Source organism: Macaca fascicularis, chromosome 1, assembly GCF_037993035.2.
Source record: "Macaca fascicularis isolate 582-1 chromosome 1, T2T-MFA8v1.1".
Classification (NCBI taxonomy): domain Eukaryota; kingdom Metazoa; phylum Chordata; class Mammalia; order Primates; family Cercopithecidae; genus Macaca; species Macaca fascicularis.
The window spans coordinates 13,465,084-13,483,778 of NC_088375.1; the positions used below are offsets into that span (position 1 = coordinate 13,465,084).

The following is an 18,695-nucleotide window of genomic DNA, read 5'->3' on the forward strand; positions in this document are numbered from 1 at the left end:
TTTTTAAAGACAGAGTCTCACTCTTGTTGCCCAGGCTGGAGTGCAATGGTGCGATTTCTGCTCACTGCAACCTCCACCTCTCGGGTTCAAACAATTCTCCTGCCTCAGCCTCCTGGGTAGCTGGGATTACAGGCGCCCACAACCATGCTCAGCTAATTTTTTGTATTTCTTAGTAAAGATGTGGTTTCACCATGTTGGCCAGGCTGGTCTCAAACTCCTGACCTCAGGTGATCCACCCACCTCAGCCTCCCAAAGTGCTGGTATTACAAGTGTGAACCACCGCGCCCCGTCTGAAGATTTCTTCAGAGAAAGTATGCAAGCACAATGAATGACATCTTTAAACTTCTTCAAGGTGTCAATCTAAAAAAACTCCGTCAAAACCAAAAGCAAAATACTTATATTCAGAAAAACAAAAACAGACGATCACCAGCCAATCTGTATTACTAAAAAAAGGTTAAAAGATGTTCTGCAGGTAGAAGGAAATGATATCAGACAGAAATCTGGATCTTCAAAAATAAACGAAGAGCATCAGAAATGATAAAAATAAAAGACTTTTCAAAATAATTTCTAAATGTTTCAAAAGAAAATTGACAGCTTAAAGTAAATTAATGTTCTGCGGGGTTATTACATATGTAAAAGCGAGATATAACAAAAATAATACAAAGGATGGAAGAGGGGAAATGGAAGCACGCACTGAAAAGAATCTAATAGTGAAGAAGTGGTCTGATGTTACTTGAACGTAGTCGATGGAAAATTAAAGATGCATTTTATAAACCCTAGAACAAAGAAACAGGAAGAACATGAAGGTCAATACTTGAGATAAAATGGAATGCTAAAGTATACTCAGGCAAGAAAAAAAAGGAATGAAGAATAGGACAAATAGAAAACAAATAACAAGTTAGTAGTTTTAAACCCAACCACATGATAATTACATAAGAAGTAAATGATCTAAACATTCCAATTAAAAGTAGAGATGGGGCTGGGCGCGGCGGCTCACGCCTGTAATCCCAGCACTTCGGGAGGCCGAGGCGGGTGGATCACGAGGTCAGGACATCAAGACCATCCTGGCTAACATGGTGAAACCCCGTCTCTACTAAAAATACAAAAGTTAGCTGGGTGTCGTGACGGGGCACCAGCTACTCAGGAGGCTGAGGCAGGAGAATGGCGTGAACCCGGGAGGCGGAGTTTGCAGTGAGCCGAGATTGCGCCACTGCACTCCAGCCTGGGCGACAGAGCGAGACTCCGTCTCAAAAAAATAAAAATAAAAAAAAGTAGAGATGGGGTTTCACCATGTTAGCCAGGACAGTCTCGATTTCTTGACCTCGTGATCCTCCCGCCTCGACCTCCCAAGGTTTTCCTTCTTTATCCCTAGTCATATTCTTTGTTCTGAAGTCTTCTTTGTTTGTATCTATATAACCACTGCAGATTTCTTACTATTAGTTGTCAAGCTGACAGATTGTCAAGCTGAATTTTAAAAAGCAGATCCAACTCTGTGCTGCCTACAAAGATGGAGAATCCCACTTTTAAGAATAAAGATACAGGCCGGGCACGGTGACTCACGCTTGTAATCCCAGTACTTTGAGAGGCTGAGGCGGGAGGATCACCTGAGGTTAGGAGTTTGAGACCAGCCTGGACAACATGGTGAAATCCGGTCTCTAGTAAAAAGGCAAAAATTAGCTGAGCGTGGTGGCGGATGCCTGTAATCACAGCTACTCGGGAGGCTGAGGCAGGAGAATCACTTGAACCTGGGAGGCAGAGGTTTCACTGAGCTGAGATGGCAGCATTGCACTCCAACCTGCGCGACAAGAGTGAGAGTCCATCTCAAAAAAAAAAAAAAAGATACAGATGGATTTAAAAATTAAAAGGATATAAACACATATCATGTAAACACTAATAGTAAGAAATCTGCAGTGGTTATATAGATACAAACAAAGAAGACTTCAGAACAAAGAATATGACTAGGAATAAAGAAGGAAAACCTTGGGAGGCCGAGACGGGCAGATCACGAGGTCAAAAGATCGAGACAATACTGGTCAACATGGTGAAACCCCGTCTCTACTAAAAAGACAAAAAGTAGCTGGGCGTGGTGGTGGGCGCCTGTAGTCCCAGCCACTCTGGAGGCTGAGGCAGGAGAATCGCTTGAACTCGGGAGGAGGAGGTTGCAGTGAGCCAAGATCGCGCCACTACACTCCAGCCTGGCGACAGAGGAAGGCTCCCTCCTCCTCCGCCCCCCCGCCCCGCCCCAAAAAAAAGAAGGAGAGGGAAAACGAATACCCAGGGTCCTGGTGCCAGACTTTACACTACTGCAGCAGTCCTGGGTGATGTCCAGAGATGAACGGAATCAGAATTACCTGGAGGGCTTGGGGAATCACAGGTTGCTGGGCCCCACCCCCAGAGTTGCTGATTCCTTAGGTCTGGGTGGGGCCTGGGAGTCTGCATCTCTAAAAAGTTCCCAGGTGGCCGGGCGCGGTGGCTCAAGCCTGTAATCCCAGCACTTTGGGAGGCCGAGACGGGCGGATCACGAGGTCAGGAGATCGAGACCATCCTGGCTAACACGATGAAACCCCGTCTCTACTAAAAGATACAAAAAACTAGCCGGGCGAGGTGGCGGGCGCCTGTAGTCCCAGCTACTCCGGAGGCTGAGGCAGGAGAATGGCGTGAACCCGGGAGGCGGAGCTTGCAGTGAGCCGAGATCCGGCCACTGCACTCCAGCCTGGGCGACAGAGCGAGACTCCGTCTCAAAAAAAAAAAAAAAAAAAAAAAAAGTTCCCAGGTGACACGCTGATTCTACTGGTTTTGGAATTCACTCTGGAACCACTGGTTGACTGACCTCTCTCCTGTTTAAAATGGACATAATCCTATCTTGAATGATAGTGTAACAATTCGAAAGATAAAATAAGGAAATGAGGCTCTTGAAAGTGTAGACACTGATTTTCCTTGTGATTGATTAATTGAGATTGGGATTTGGGATAAAAGGAAACCTAGGATTCTGCCTTAGCCAACCAGCCCGGGTCAGGAGGTGGGCAGGAAATGCAGGAGAAACAGATTTTGGGGTGAAAACAATGAGCTCAGGTTTGAGTTTACTGAATTTTCAATGCAGTACTCATATATCTTTCTCATTTTTAAAAGTCTGTGCGGTGGACATTGACTGGCTTAGTCATTTTGCCAAGGTTTAATTTTGTGCCTTAAATGGGCACTTGGGAGCTTTGTAAAAATTAATGTGTTTGCTGGCCCCATACGGGCCTTTGTGATCTGCGCGTTTGCATCCAATCTGGCACTTGGGCTCCGAGAAGGTACACGTGTGTGTAGGGCAAAGATCCAACCAGTGGGGCCAGGATCTGAGCAACAAGCGCTGTGTCCTTTGTGGCAGGGACCGCTTGCGGACGGCGGATGAGGATGAGGCGCCCAGATCTTCCTGAAATATTTCCTAATCGTTCATCATGATGTTATGTTGTTGTTTTCACAAACGGAATTAATATTGGCCTCCTTTTCTACAAATCTTGCCAACACTGGCGTGAAATGTTTTCGTTGCTTCTCTATTCCCAAGGTTTTGTATTATTTTACCAAGTCGGAAAATGGACGGTGCTTAAACTGGTTTTTCCCTGAAAGGACGAGAGCTGTGATCACTAAGATGTTTTAAAATCTCCAGCGCAAAAGCCTGCGGTGCCAGGGACGAGGCCTGGAGAGCAGTGGCTCCCAGAACCGGGGCGCGAAGGGCGCCCCCCGCCTCCAGCACGCGCCCCCCGCCCTCCCGGCCTCGCTCCCCCGGGAGTGGGGGCCTCTCCCGCCCCGATGCCCGTCACTCAGCAACGTCTAGGCAGTCTTCGCCCGGTTAGTGGCAACGCGGCCGCGCGAATTCGCACAGGTGTTCCGCGTTTCTCCGCCGTTCCCCGCCTTGGCGGGAGGCGCCCGAGGAGTCCCTTGGTGCAGGGCGGGAAGAGGCCCGCGCCGCAAAGGCCCAGGCGCTGGAGCTCACCTGGGCGAGGGCGGTACCTGAGGCTTCGGGGAGACCACGCTGACCGCGGCCCGGTCCCCAGACACCCCCCCCCGCGACCCCGGTCCCGCCCCCAGATCCCTCCAGTGATTTTTCCCCCCCGGCCCCGCCCCCCAGGCCCCTCCAGTGATTCCCCCACGGCCCCGACCCCCACGCCCCTCCAGTGATTTCCCCCCCCCCGGCCCCGGCCCCGGCCCCCACCCCCCCCAACGGACCCGGCCCCGCATCCCAAGGCCCCTCCAGTGGTCCCCCGGCCACACGGGCTCCGGACGGGTGGGGCGGGCGCGCGGCCCTTTGCTGGGTCAGGGGGCGGGGGTCCGAGTAGGGGGCGGGGGTCCGAGTAGCGGGCGGGGGGCGCAGGCCCGGGCTGGGGCGGGGGCGGGGAGCGCGGGAGCCCCGGTGACGCAGCAGTGACGTTGGTGGCAGCGGGCGGGATTTCCCGGGCGAGACCCCGCGGCGGAGTGGGCGCGGCCAGCGTGGAACGGGGGCGACGAGGGTCGCAGGGTCGCCGGCTCCCCCTTCCCCCGCCGGGGCCCCCACGGCACAGGGGGCCGAACAGAAGCCCCCAGCGTCCAGGGCCGGGGGAGGGTCCGCCTGCACCCCCGGGCCCGCGTGGTCCGGCCCTGCAGGGCGGGAGGCGCGGCGCGGGGCGGGGCCGGTGACGGGACGCGGAGACCCCGCGGGCGGCGGGAGGGGCGCGAGGCGCGCGTTTGCACCCGAGCCCGGCCCGCGCCCCGCTGCGGAGCGATGCCCCTCGGCCTGGCAGCCCCCCGCGAGCACCGCGCTGGAGACGAAGCCCGCGCGTGACCCCGCTCCGGGTAAGTGGGCGCCCGGCCGGAGCCCCGGGTGTCCGCGGGGAGAGCCCAGCCCCGGTGCAGCCAGACGCGGAAGGGAAACTCGGGGAGAAAGTCTCCGGCCAGGGAGACGGCTCTGGCCCGGTGGGGTCCTCACGCCGCCAGCTGCTGCACGCGACACAAAGACCTGTGGTTCCCTCGGCCTCCTCTCCCGGGACCTCCCGCTGGGCCCCGGGGAAGCCCGTGCGTGGGTGTGGACAGCCCCCTCGGAGCGCGTCCTGGGGCTCCCGGGACTGGGGGCGCCCAGTCCCTCCGGCATGAGGCAGGCGGGGGCTCGGAGGTCCCCTCTTCCATTTGTAGGTCACAGAGCGTTTGTTGTTCTCCCAGCGGGGACGTCCCCCGGGGAAAAGGACCACAGTGGCAGGAGATGGCGTGGCCGGTTGGGCGTTTTCTTTGGGGAAATGTTTCTGGCGAGTGCCTGAGGAAGCCCTCCCGGCTCCCCAGCAGCCCGGACGCCGCCTCGGGAGCACTCGGGGTGACGGTGGAGCCACCGCAGCCGAGGTGGTTTTCCTCCCCTCCTTGATGGCGTCTGTCCCCGAGGCTGGTGCTGAAATGTGCTTCGCTCGCCGCGCGCGCCCGGCAGCACCCGGGGAGCTTTGTTTGGCTTGATTTTTAAAATTGCCTTGGAAATAACGCGAAACGGCGGGAGGGTGAGGTGAGAAGGAGGACAGAGCGTGGTCGGGAAAGACTCCTTAATGTAAGATTTGCTTCATTTCGAGTATTTGGGGCTAAGGTGTTAGGAAACCCAAAAATGTTAAAGTTTGATCAAGTGATAAAGTGGATGATGGACGCCGGGCCTCCCACCGTCTCCCCGGCTCCCGCGGCTGCCGCGTCTCTCCTCTGCCCGTCGCCTCCCAGGACTGTCAAATGCTGGCACCAGGCCCGTGCCTCTCAGTTGGAGCAAAAGGCCGCCTAGGCTGCGCCGGTGTTCTCCATTAAAACGTGCCAGTCCTGTCGTCTGCTCATGAGTGAGGTGTGCCGCTTCCCACAGTGGACGGGAAATTCGCAGCGGCGAATGCCTCACAGTAGCCATGGGAGACCTGGGCTCTGCGGCCGGCTTCTGGATTCCTCCCGCAACTCCTTTTCCTGATTTTTGTATGAGGCGGGGGAGGGGAACCAGCCGCCATCTGATCTGGCCCTGTTCCCTGCAAGAGGCGACTGGGGAGACCACTTAAGTTGATAAGTGGAAAGCCTTTTCCAGCCCAGAGAAACAGACAGAGTACCTGAAAACTGGATTGTTTTTTAAATGTAGGGTTTGCTCAGTGACCAGTCATCATAAGAGATGACTGTGGCACTTAATAAATGGTAGGTGTTAATGCAAATGCAAGGTTTACTGTGATGCCTTGCTTGTTAATGAGCAGCCTCGCCATGGGGTTAGTTAGGCTGAAATGATTATTTAGGACAATGGACTTCCTGTTGGCACCCATCCCCATGCACAACTCCGGTCCTCATATGCGCCTTAAAATAAAATTGCCCAAGGAAGCCAGTGGAGGATGTAGGGCTGGCTCAGAAACAGCACAGCAAAGGGGTCATTCCCAGCAGTCCCGTGGTTGGCATTTCTCATGCAAACTGATGGTGGAGAAACCAGAAAGAAAAAAAAAAAAAAAAGCTTTTCCTAGATTCACTTTACAGTTTTTAAAGCAAAAGCGACAGTCCCTGAAGTCCCCCAATAGTCAGTGCATTCTTTGAAATGGTAGAACATCAGGTAGGAACATCGCCTGTAATCCCAGCACTTTGAGAGGCCGAGGTGGGCGGATCGCTTGAGGTCAGGAGTCCAATACAGTCCTGGCCAGCATGGTGAAACCCCGTATCTACTAAAAATGCAAAAAATTAGGCGGGTGTGGTGGTGCATGCCTGTAATCCCAGCTACTTGGGAGGCTGAAGCACGAGAATCGCTTGAACCCAGGAGGCAGAGGTTGCAGTGAGCTGAGATCGTGCCACTGCGCTCCAGCCTGAGTGGCAGAGCGAGACTCTGTCTCAAAATAAATAAACAACATGAGGTGGGAACGTGGACTCTGACCCCTGGGGAAGCAAGAGCCACAGCTGTCTCGGGAGGGCAGGAACACTGTAAAATGTGTACAATGCCCCTTCCCCCCGAGACCTACACGCCCATACCCACCCTTGCCACAAAACTACTGCTTATGCAGAAAGCAAAGACTAAGGTCTGTAACCAACAATTTGTTCCTTTATTTATAGCTGCATCTCACTATGTCACTATCACATTTTTCTTAGTTGGTCTCAGTTTCTTCATGGACGGGGGAGAATGCCTAATAATGTATATCAGAAGATTGCCCCTTTCTTCATGGAATTTTGAAGCGGTTACTTTACAATATTACCTGATTTTTGTTCTTGAAGCACCTTTTGAGGATATACTGCTATCTAATCTTGCTGGGTTTCCTTTTTTAAAATTTGGTATTTTTATTCATTCTAGATATACTCAGGCATACAGATTTGTATTATTCAAGGTAGAGAGATTATTTGTTTCTTTTTTAAAACCAGAAACCAAAATTTAACTCCTTGAATACAGTGTAAGTACTACATAAATATCTTATCAACAGTGGATGGCAAGCATATTTTAATTGAAAGTCAGAAGAGCTAAATGAGTATCAGGAAAGAAAAGGAGATTGCAGGGTAATACTACTGAAAGATTGAAAGAAGCTGGTTAAAAACCTCTAAGAATAAGCCAAAGACAGTTAATAAATGATCAAAAGTAAAAACACAAATGAAATTTTCATTTTAGGAAATGTTAAGAAATAGAGGCGAGAAAAGCTGCTGAAAGAAAAAATTACTGCAGAGAAAACAATGGATGCTTAAAAAGAGATCAGTTCAGTGAGGTTGCTGGAGCGTTCCAATTTCCCCTAATTGCCAAGGAGTTTTTGTTAGGCTGAAGGGTGGCTGGTGGGCAATCAGGTTCCCTGCCGGAACTTGGTAGACAGAATGACAGGTGCCATGCAGGTAAGGGAAAGCCGGCTGTGTGGAAGACGCGGTGCTCATTGTGGAATGAGCCCTGGGTGCCCAGAAGGAGTGAGGAAGTATAGGGAGCTATGGAGGAACTGTTCATCTCCACGGCCCTGAGGTTTGTGGGCCACCAAAGGCCCAGTCTCCAAGGATTAGATAGGGCAAGGAGCCCAAGTTAGTGGGCAACAAGGGGAAAGAAGGGTGATGCTTGGGCTGGATGTGTCATGTGGATGATCTCCTTTGATAGTCACAGGCTACCTGCCAAGTTTCTAATTTGCAAAACAACAGCAGTGACGGCTTGTGTCCTCTCCATCCAGGAGTGTTCTGTTCTTGTATCCTCTCCGTCCAGGAGTGTCCTGGCAGCGGGTGTGGTGGGTGATGGGAACCTTTTTTAACTGATGGAGGAAAAGCATGCACAAATGACAAGTGAAAGCGACAGAGATGTGTGGAAGAGAAGAAGGCAGAGAAATGTCGAGAGACTCACACTCAGGAAATGTGGAGAGACCCACACTCAGGAAATGTGGAGAGACCCTCACTCAGGCACTGCACACGGGCTCCTTTCCCAGGAGGATTTGTTTCTCTTGCTTCTTAGATTTCTAAAACCATTTCTCTTTGAGTTGCTGGGCTGGCTGTCTGTGGTGTGACACGTGTGCTCTGAGGCCACGGAAGGCCCTAGAGATAGAGGAAGCACTTTAAATATCCCTCTGGGCCAGATAGATTGTTTCTCCACCGACACCCTCTGTGCACGAGGCGGGGCAACAGCCACGCTGGATCATATGAGCTGGCACTAACTGTGCCTTTATGCCTTTCTCATCAGTGCCTGGACCTCCTCCCAGTGCCCCTGCCTAATGGACAGCTGTAAGGCCTTGTCTTCTGTGCCCTCCCTTTGGGCTCCAACAAAGAAAGAGAGGCAGGGCGATGAAATAGGAAGAAGGAAAACATTTTTAACTCTTTTGAACATTCTTTTTTCTTTTTTTTGAGATGGAGTTTCACTCTTGTCATCCAGGCTGAAGAGCAATGGCATGATCTTGGCTCACTCCAACCTCTGCCTCCTAGGCTCAAGCGATTCTTCTGCCTCAGTCTCCCAAGTAGCTGGGATTCCAGGCATGTGCCACCACGCCTGGCTAATTTTGTATTTTTAGTAGAGACTGGGTTTCTCCATGTTGGTCAGGCTGGTCTCGAACTCCTGACCTCAGGTGATCTGCCCGCCTCAGCCTCCCAGAGTGCTGGGATTACAGGCGTGAGTCACCGCACCCAGCCTAAACATTCTTATTCAAGCACCTCCACAACTACAGCAGAAAAACTGTTCACATGTTCCCCCAAATTCCAGCACCCAAACTCAACCTTGTTTCTTCTGGTGTCCCACCACACAAAGAGGTAAAATTGAGAGATTTCTAGCAAAGCAGTGCCCATGTATGAAAGCTAAAGAGGAGAAATGAGCTTAGGTGGCAGGAAGAAAACAGCAAGAGACTGTTGAGATTGGGGTGGGAGGCAGGGCAGGGCATGAAGGCTGCTGAGGGCTGAAAGCAGGCTCTTCTCCACGATGGTCCAGTAGGACTCTGTGGCTCAGGTCCAGACACTGATGGACAGGAAGAGCAGATGGGGTGGTCATGCCCCATGCTGGGACTCTGTCTTCCCAGAGGGTCAGGCTCTCGGAGGCCAGAGGCCAGAGGTCGGGCAGCAGGACAGGCATCCTGGCTTTATGGCTGAGCCAAGTCATCAACACACCTTGGAAAGGGCCATGTGTTACCCTTCCACACCCACACGTCCACGTGGGCCCTGGGGTCTCTGGCAGGGTCGTCCTCATCAGTGGTCTCTGTCTTCCCACAGCTCCCTGTCCATAGGAAGGTCCAGCTACACCCAACAACTGGGTGAGGAGGCTCCTGGATGTCTCTCCAGCCCTATCTGGGGAGCCATCTGCCCTGCCCTGTGGCGCTGGGGTACCCGCCCTGCACAGACCCTGCATGGAAATTTCCAGCAGGGCCTTTCCGCTGCCCCTAGCCTGTGGCCGACTAAACCAGCATGAGTCAGTCCTTATTTGGTTTTAGTTTTCCTTCAGCAATCTTGGGAAAATTCTGTTTTCTCTGTGCCCCAGTTAACTCTGCATATCACTCAGAAGCTGCCCCAGTCTGAAGGTGCTTGTTTGTTCCCCCGTCAGCTGTGAGGCCACATGGCAGGGTGCTAGGGGGCTGCAGCCTGGTTAAGGAGACCCGATGACTTCAGTCTACAACGTGCATGTGTTTGACGGGGTGTGCGGGGGAAGAAGGTGTTACCAGGACGTAGAGACACCGTCAGGCTTGCTCATGCCCAAGGGCAGTGGTGGGCCTGGAGTGTGAGTGTGGAGGTGGCCGAGGAGGGTGTCTTGGTGGATGTGAGTAGAGAATTCCAACATGTTGACCTCAAGGGAAATAAAGGGGAACTGGCAGTGTTGCTGGCCACTGAATTCTCTCTGGACCAGGGTGAAGTGCAGATCCAGGGCGAGGCCTTCGTCGGTCTCACACGCTCCCTCCCACTGTGGCTGAATTTATCTGATGGAGACAGAGTCACTGGCCTCTTTTGCTGATCTGGACCTCTGGGTGCCCGGGTCCCCGTCACCCACCGCTGTCTCTGGAAGGCTGTACCCGTCAACCTTTCAGCAGGAGTTTGGCATTTCACTGCCATTCCCCTCCACTTGGTTGATTCTGTAGAATTGTGCCTTTTGGGACTGTCTTGGGCAGACCTTTCTGTGTGTGCTCCATCAACAACGCAGCAAGTGTGCCTGCAGCCCCTGTTCTGCCATGTCCCCGCCTTTTCGGGTTTGCTGTGCTTACTGATGGATGGTCCAGCATCCTCTGAACAAGTTTCTCTTTAGACTCTCTCCTTGTGCTAGAGTTTGTTGCAGTCAATAGTGTCTGAAAGAAGCTGATGGCTGGCTGGACCCAAGCACGTTTTTATTCAACAGAAATTTTGTCGTGGATTTGCCATCCTAGGGTTCTGCTGATCTCACTGTGGATCTTCCTGGTGTTTTTAGTTTTACTGTCCATTACTGCTCCCTGCCACCTTCCTTTTCATTACTGGATGCTATGGAAGGACTTTTTCAATACAGATATGCTGCTGGATGCGATAGATGTGTTCATCAAAGACTGTATGTGAAACATCCAGCAATAGATGCGTTCATCAAAGACTATGTAAACCATACATTTGTGAGGCGTTCGTTGACTGCATGTGTGATAAGCACCCGCAATAAATACATGCATCAGGTGGTTTAGGCACTGGCGACAGAGAAACAAATAAGATATGTCACACACTCCAGAGAAGTCAGAACCCAGAGGGGGTGCGTGTGTGAAAACAGCCCACCTACCCTGGGTTAGTGCACAGACAGGGAGAGCGTTAGTTCTTCCCGAGAGCAGTGCAGAGAGGGTGTGACAACAGAGGGTGTCTTGAGCTGGCCCTGGTGAGCTGAGGCGGGGTTTTCAAGCCAGGCAAATGAGAAAGGGCTTTCGTGGGGGGGGGGGGGGACCCAGCAGGGGCCCAGGGTCATGAAAGAGGAGTGGAGAGAGCAGAAAGGTTGATCAGAGCCCGGGTGTGAAGGTGGGACTGACCATGAAGAATGGGGAATCCAGGGCCTTTGTCTGGCAGAAGCAGCAGGCCCGCCTCGGCCCTCTGGCTGTGACTGCTGTGTGGGGAAGGCCGGAGGCGTGGGGCAGGAGGGGAAGGACAGGGAGGCTGGCTAACATCCAAGGGTGCCCCTGCCCTAGTGTCAGTAGGGGCGGCTGTCTGATCAGAAATGGAGGGGCAGGGAGAGGCTGGTGTCTGGGATCCCAGGGTTTCCAGACTGAGCATGGATGGACGAGGGGTAATGTAACCTGGTTTTGTGAATGAAGCTAGGCAAGTAGAGAGAGGGTGTGTGACTTGCCAAGTCAGGAGGTGACATCCAGGGGGCGTGTACGTGCAGAGCTGAGCAGAGGTCTGGCTGGACCCAGGCTAAGCTACACAGGTGAGATTGCCCGGAGTGATCCAAGGTGTGATGACAAAGCAGGGAGGCCCGCGCCTCAAAGAACACACAGCAAGTTTAGGACAAAACAAATATCCTTCTGTAAGAGGCACACCCTTTTTTACACAGACTTTCATGCACTGATTTCCTTAAAGGAGACCCCTCCCCCACCCTGCCTTCTCCCTGGCCCCCTGCCCCTCCTGCCAGCCTCTGCAAAACCACAGCCAACCCGCCACCACCTTGCCTTCCTGGATGACTCATTCTTTCTGCATTGGAGCAGTTGCGGTTCTGCCTCTTGTTGACGATTCCTTCGTCCCCCTGATGCTTACAGATTGTCTGGGATGCTGTTAGCACCGTGTCTCGCTGCAGGCCCACGTCGGGGAATCGCAGTGTATCGTCCTTCCGTGCATGGGTCTCTACTGAGAGGGAGTTTCTGTTCTGCGCTTTGCTCAGTTGCCCCCGGTCACTTTTTTCCCACCCCCAAATGACAGTGGCCTCGAGGCAGGAGGGCTGGCCCTGGCCCTGCTTCACAGTAACTAACTGTGACAGCTTACCCACGACACCTGCACGGGAAGGGGGCCAGGGCTCACCCCGCCCCTGCCCGGCCTCCCTTGGGTTCTTCCACCCCGCGTTCTCCTCGGACCTCTGTGGTTAGCTGTGAAATCCCCCTGCGGTCTGGTTTTCTCTCCTTTTCCGCACAGTTCTTACTGTGTTTCGTTGCTTTTCCGCACCGTACTTTCGAAGCTCTAGGGCTACGAAAACGCAGGCAGTTGCGGGCGGGGCGGGGGGAGTGAAAAATCCCCGCCCTCGTAGAAGTTCTGGTGGAGGAATCAGACCAAAGATAAGAAGTCAGAAAATCAAAAGTAGTTTAAACAAGTACATGAATAAATACGCATTTAAGATATAGTAAGTGCATGACAGAAAAATAAAACAAGGCTGGGAGGTAGGGAATTCCGGGGAAGGGGTGGCTCGCACTTTAAATAGGCTGCTTGTGGGAGGACCTGCTGTGTTGATTCGAGGTTAAGGTGACCTCCCAAATGAGCTCATCTGATGCACGTGGAGCCAGCAGGTGAGCGTGTTGGTGGAGTCACAGATTATTTATTTATATTTTTAGGTGGAGTCTTGCTCTGTTACCCAGGTTGGAATGCAGTGGCACCATCTCAGCCTCCCTAGTGGCTGGGATTACAGGTGCCCACCACCACACCAGCTAATTTTTTGTATTTGTAGTAGAGACAGGGTTTCACCATGTTGGCGAAGCTGGTCTAGAACTCCTGACCTCAGGTGATCCACCCACCTTGGCCTCCCAAAGTGCTGGGATTACAGGCGTGAGACACCACGCCAGGCCAATTATTTGTTTACTTTTAGAGGCAGGGTCTCTCTCTGTTGCCCAGGTGGAGTGCAGTGATGTGATGGTATTTCGTTGCAATCTTCAGCTCCCCAGCTCAAGTGAAACTTCCACTTCAGTCTCCTAAGTAGCTGGGACGACTGTTGCCCACCACCATGCCCAGCTAAATTCTTTTAAAATTGTTTTGTAGAGATGGGGTCTCACTATGTTGCCCAGGCTGGTCTGGAACTCCTGGCCTCAAGTGATCCTCCCACTTCAGCCTCCCAAAGTGCTGTAATTACAGGCATGAGCCACTGCACTCAGCCTATAGATTAATTTATGCCCAACTGCCTTCCTGACAGAATAAGTTTTTGGCTCTCCCCTCCCCTCACCCCTGGCATATAAGAAAGCTACGTTAACCAAAAGGAGCTAGTGTAACTCAAGGTAGAGGAAGAGACAGAGATTCTTTTTGCAAAATGACACGCGAGCGGTATCCCCTTCTCACTCCAAAGTGGGCCTCTTCACAGCCTGGCTGTTTTGTGGGTGCTCCACCCATCCAGGGACTAGGGCTTCTGGGCCCAGTGACCTCTGACCCGCCAGGCACCAAACAGCAACAAAAGGGAGGGAGAGCTCTGACCCCCCGGGCAGTTTGACCCTTCCTGGAGCCCTACAGCGTGTGGTGGCCCCAAGAGACTGGATCAGAGACCCTCAGGTCCGAAGGCCTGGGGGCTGATGAAGTAGAGAGGCCGCCCTCAACTCCACCCTGCGGGGATTCAGGCAGGCTCGAAGTCTCAGCTTGGCAAGGACTGTCTTATGTATTCGCCTTGATGTGTGGTCTGGCAGCTTCACAATGAGTCTATTGAATGATGTGTGTATCCTTCCTTCTGTTTTACACACCTGCTTTGAGAACCATTTACTTGTAGCACAGTCTGTGTATACAGTCTAAGGTAGATGCGGCAGTGGTTCCCACACCTGGCTGCATACATTTTGGGCAGTTCTTAAGATACCCCTTTTGGGCGTCACCCCCTGGACATTCTGACGTAGTGGGTCTGGGCTAGGGTCCGGGAATGAGTCTTTGAGTTTTGCAGCCACCAGATCTGAGAGACATTGAACCAGGTGATTTCTGTGGGTCCTTCTTCCTGGTATCTGATTCCCCCCAACCTGCCTAAGCATCCCCAGGCTCCTGTGTCCTGTGCCCCCTCTCCCTCTCCTCGTGGGGCTGTGAGGGTTTAACCATCGTAAGCACGATGTGCCTGCAACACCAGGTCTCCCCCCAGGCTGAACGTGTGGATCTGTCCTCCCCTGCTTGGGATGAGAGACAGCTTTCTCTGTGGGAAAACCAGCTACCACCCTGAAGAGCTGCCTCTGCCGGAGCACAAGACCCCCACCTAGAGACTACCCCCGACTGCTCCCCCCCCACTGCTCCCCCCCCACTGCTCCCCCCCACTGCTCCCCTCCCACTGCTCCCCCCCACTGCTCCCCCCCCACTGCTCCCCCCCACTGCTCCCCCCCCACTGCTCCCCTCCCACTGCTCCCCCCCCACTGCTCCCCCCCACTGCTCCCCCCCCACTGCTCCCCTCCCACTGCTCCCCCCCACTGCTCCCCCCCCACTGCTCCCCCCCCACTGCTCCCCTCCCACTGCTCCCCCCCCACTGCTCCCCTCCCACTGCTCCCCTCCCACTGCTCCCCCCACACTGCTCCCCCTCACTGCTCCCCCCCACTGCTCCCCTCCCACAGGCAGCAATGGCAGCTCTGAGGTTCTGGGCATCCCCAAAGGACACAGACCTACCTTCACCCGTGAACCATCCAGGAGACATTTGACAGCGACTGTGTGCCATATCCTCGGGGTAGGAATGCAAAGATAAGTCAGAGGTTATCCCTGCTCCTGAGGCATTTACAATCCAGTGAGGGAGACAGACGATTATGACACAACACGGGGCAGGGCACGGTGGCTCATGCCTGTAATCCCAGCACTTTGGGAGGCCAAGGCAGGCAGATCACCTGAGATAGTGAGTTCAAGACCAGCCTGGCCAACATGGGTGAAACCCCGTCTCTACTAAAAATACAAAAATTGACTGGGTATGGTGGCGCAGGCCTGTAATCCCAGCTACTCAGGAGGCTGAGGCAGGAGAATCGTTTGAACCCAGGAGGCAGAGGTTGCAGTGAGCCAAGATCGTGCCACTGCACTCCAGCCTGGGCAACAGAGTAAGACCCTTTCTCAAATAAAAATGTTAAAAGCACACAACGTGGAATTAAGAACAGCTCCCACCTCAACACAGTAGGACACCAAGCCCGGCCCAGAAGGACAGGGATGGCCTCTGGAAGGAGGTCTCATGGTTTGGCCAGATGGAACCATCAGGGCACAGCCAGTGCAAAGCGAAAGCCTTCCAGGCTGGGGACTCTGTTTGAGCAAGTGAGGATGATTCTGGCTCACATTTATGAAGTGCTTCCTGCAGACCAGGCTCTAAGTGTCTTATGTTGTATGAACTACTTATTCCTGAAGACTACTGTGGTAGGTAGAATCATGGTCCCCAAAGATGGTCACCCTCTAATCCTTGGAACTTGTGAATCTGTGAATCTTACACAGCAAAAAAGATTTTGCAAACGTGATTAAGGGAAAGATCCTGAGATGGGGAGGTGATCCTGGAACACCTGGAGGGCCCAATGTCATCACAAAGGTTCTCGTAAGAGGAAGATAGGAGCGTCTGAGAGAAAGATGGGGGATGCTGCTGGGCTGGCTTTAAAAATACAGGAGGACCCATTACTGGGTATATACCCAAAGGATTATAAATGATTCTACTATAAAGACACATGCACGCGTATGTTTATTGCAGGACTATTTATGATAGCAAAGACTTGGAACCAACTCAAAGACCCATCAATGATAGACTGGATAAAAAAAAAAAATGTGGCACATATACACCATGGAATACTCTGCAGCCATAAAAAAGAATGAGTTCTTGTCCTTTGCATGGATGAAGCTGGAAACCATCATTCTCAGCAAACTAACACAGGCACAGAAAACCAAACACTGCATATTCTCACTCATAAGTGGGAGCTGAACAATGAGAACACATGGACCCAGGGAGGGAAACATCACACACCGAGGCCTGTCAGGGGGTGGGGGGCAAGGGGAGGGAGAGCATTAGGACCAATACCTAATGCATGCAGGTCTTAAAACCTAGATGATGGGTTGATAAGTGCGGCAAACCACCACGGCACATGTATACCTGTGTAACAAACCTGCACGTTCTGCACATGTATCCCAGAACTTAAAGTAAAATTTAAAATAAAATGCAGGAGGAGCTACAAGCTAAGGATTGCAGATGGCCATAGACACTGGAAAAGGCAGAAATACAAATGCTCCCCAGAGCTTCCACCCACAACTCTCTTGGCACCTTGATTTTAGTCCATTGAGACCCATTTCAGACTTTTGAACTCCAGAACTATAACATAATAAAACTGCATTGTGTTAAGCCATAAGTTTAATGTGTTGTAGCAGCAATAGGAAACCAATACAGCCATTCCTCTATTTTGAAGGGAGGAAAGCGGGAGGTGAAGGGAATTGCCCAAAGTTCGGGAGCTAGAAAGGAGCAGATTCGGGCTCCAGGGCCTGCACCTGCCTACTCACCTCTGTTCTGTTCCTCCTGCCTGGGAGGGATTTAAAAACAGCAGTCCAGCAGCTGGGGCTTATGGGGAGACAGGAGCATTGGAAGATGAAGCTGGCCAGATGAGCAGGCAGGAGCTAGGCTCCGGGAAGCTCTTCTTGGCCAAGTGGAGGGAAGTGGCTTTGCAGGCCATTGGCCTGGGCTCCTTTTCGGTGGTCTCTTCAAGTCTGTGCCAGACTGGGAGTGCCACAAGAGCAGAGGTCAGCTCCTCAGGCCCTGTGCGCCCACACGTGGCGTCAGCTGCAGACTGAGCTGTGTGCCCATACAGACTGTGCCGCCTCTCTCCATTATCAGATGGTTTAAAAGTGCCACCCTGGCCAGGCAGTGAAGGGCAGACATCTGGTGTAAGTGCCCACAGCATCCTTATGCAGTGAAAATTCTCCTGGGTTCAAACATCTGTTTCCACCTCACCATTGTTTTCCTCATTCTGATTTTTTTTTTTTTTTTTTTTTGAGACAAGGTCTTGCTATGTCGCCCAGGCTGGAGTGCAGTGGCGCAATCTCGGCTCACTGCAACCTCCACCGCACAGGTTCAAGAGATTCTCATGCTTCAGCCTTTCCTAGTAGCTGGTATTACAGGCACGCGCCAACGCGCCCAGTTAATTTTTGCATTTTTTGTAGAGAGGGGGTTTCGCCACGTTGCCCAGGCTGGTCTTGAACTCCTGGCCTCAAGTGATCCCCCCACCTTGGCCTACCAAAGTGCTGGGATTACAGGTGTGAGCCACTGTGCCCAGCCTCATTCTAATTCTTTAATGTAAAGAATCCCCCATCTTCCAGCGTTTGACTGAAATAAGTGGTCAGAGGAATTTTTAGGTGGTGTTTTAAGTATTGTTTTTTTAAATAAAGGACACGTAAGCATAACCTGAAACTACTCCCGATATGTCTGCTCAATTTATATTCCAAGTATTTTGCAGGCTGTGCTTGGATTTTCAAAGGAGTAATCACTAGCATTTGATTAGCATTTTGCAGTTGGCTAAAAGCATTCATGTACCCTGTCCACTTGATCTTTACAGAAATGCCAGGAGGCGGGATCTTTATCCCCATTCTTGATGAGGAGACTGTGGTTCAAAGGAGAGTCATCATCAGGACTAGGTGCCTAGCAGAGCAAGGATGGCACCCAGGGCTTCCACTCGAACTCCACACCATTCCTAGGGCATCCTCTTGCCTCTTAAGCACGGCTGGGCTAGCAGGGAAACACCCAAAATGCACTTACAAGGAAATAGGGTCCCAGAATCCAGTTCCGATGTGTCCCTCCCAGGTACAGAAGCACAACGCTGGGGCATCTGCATACCATCACCTGTCAGTATTGGGGACCCCACCCTCCTTTGAGGGTTCATCGGATCTCTGGTCTTAACATGAGATTGTTGTATGGAGTAATTTGGTTGAGGCTGAACAACATCTCAGGGCACAGGCAAGTGCCCTGCTGGAGGACCCGTGGAGATATGCAGGTCTCTGACGGGAGGCCTCAGCGTGGGCGCCATGCCCCTGCGTGGCCATGGCTTCCTGCAGGCACTGCTCCCCATGTCACAGAGAGGAGGGAATGTAGGCCTGCTGCTCAGCGCCAGCTGCCCTCCTCTACACGGGGCTCCCCTAGACCTTGCCCCAGGCCTCACCGCAGGACTCTGGTGCCTTTGGGGTTCCTTTTTTCTGAGTCCCCAAAGAGCCTTCCTCAAACAAATCAAAAGCTTTGGCATCTAAAACTTGTTCCTGAGGAAGGCTTTCAGAACCCACTTTGGAAGTAAAAAGCAAAATTCCTCTTTGCACTTCTATTTAATCATCCTCATTCCCCATGAGGCAGTGTGGATAACTCTGGCTGGTCAGAGGAGGGGCAGGCACGAGGAAGCACGGTGAAAACAGCCCAGCCCCGTCTCTCAGGATATTCTCCCTCTGCAGAGAGAGAGCCAGTTCCTCCCCACACTAGTCTG

General features: G+C 52.6%; 1 protein-coding gene across 1 annotated transcript in view; it reads left to right on the plus strand.

Moving 5' to 3' along the window:
• The first annotated feature begins 4,700 nt into the window (after positions 1–4,700).
• The window catches only part of GNG4 (G protein subunit gamma 4), a 95,058-nt gene continuing 81,063 nt past the window's right edge, over positions 4,701–18,695 (plus strand). Inside the window, exon 1 of the mRNA XM_045391508.2 lies at positions 4,701–4,812. The gene's annotated coding sequence lies outside the window, so the exon portion shown is untranslated. The remainder of the gene's footprint in view (positions 4,813–18,695) is intronic.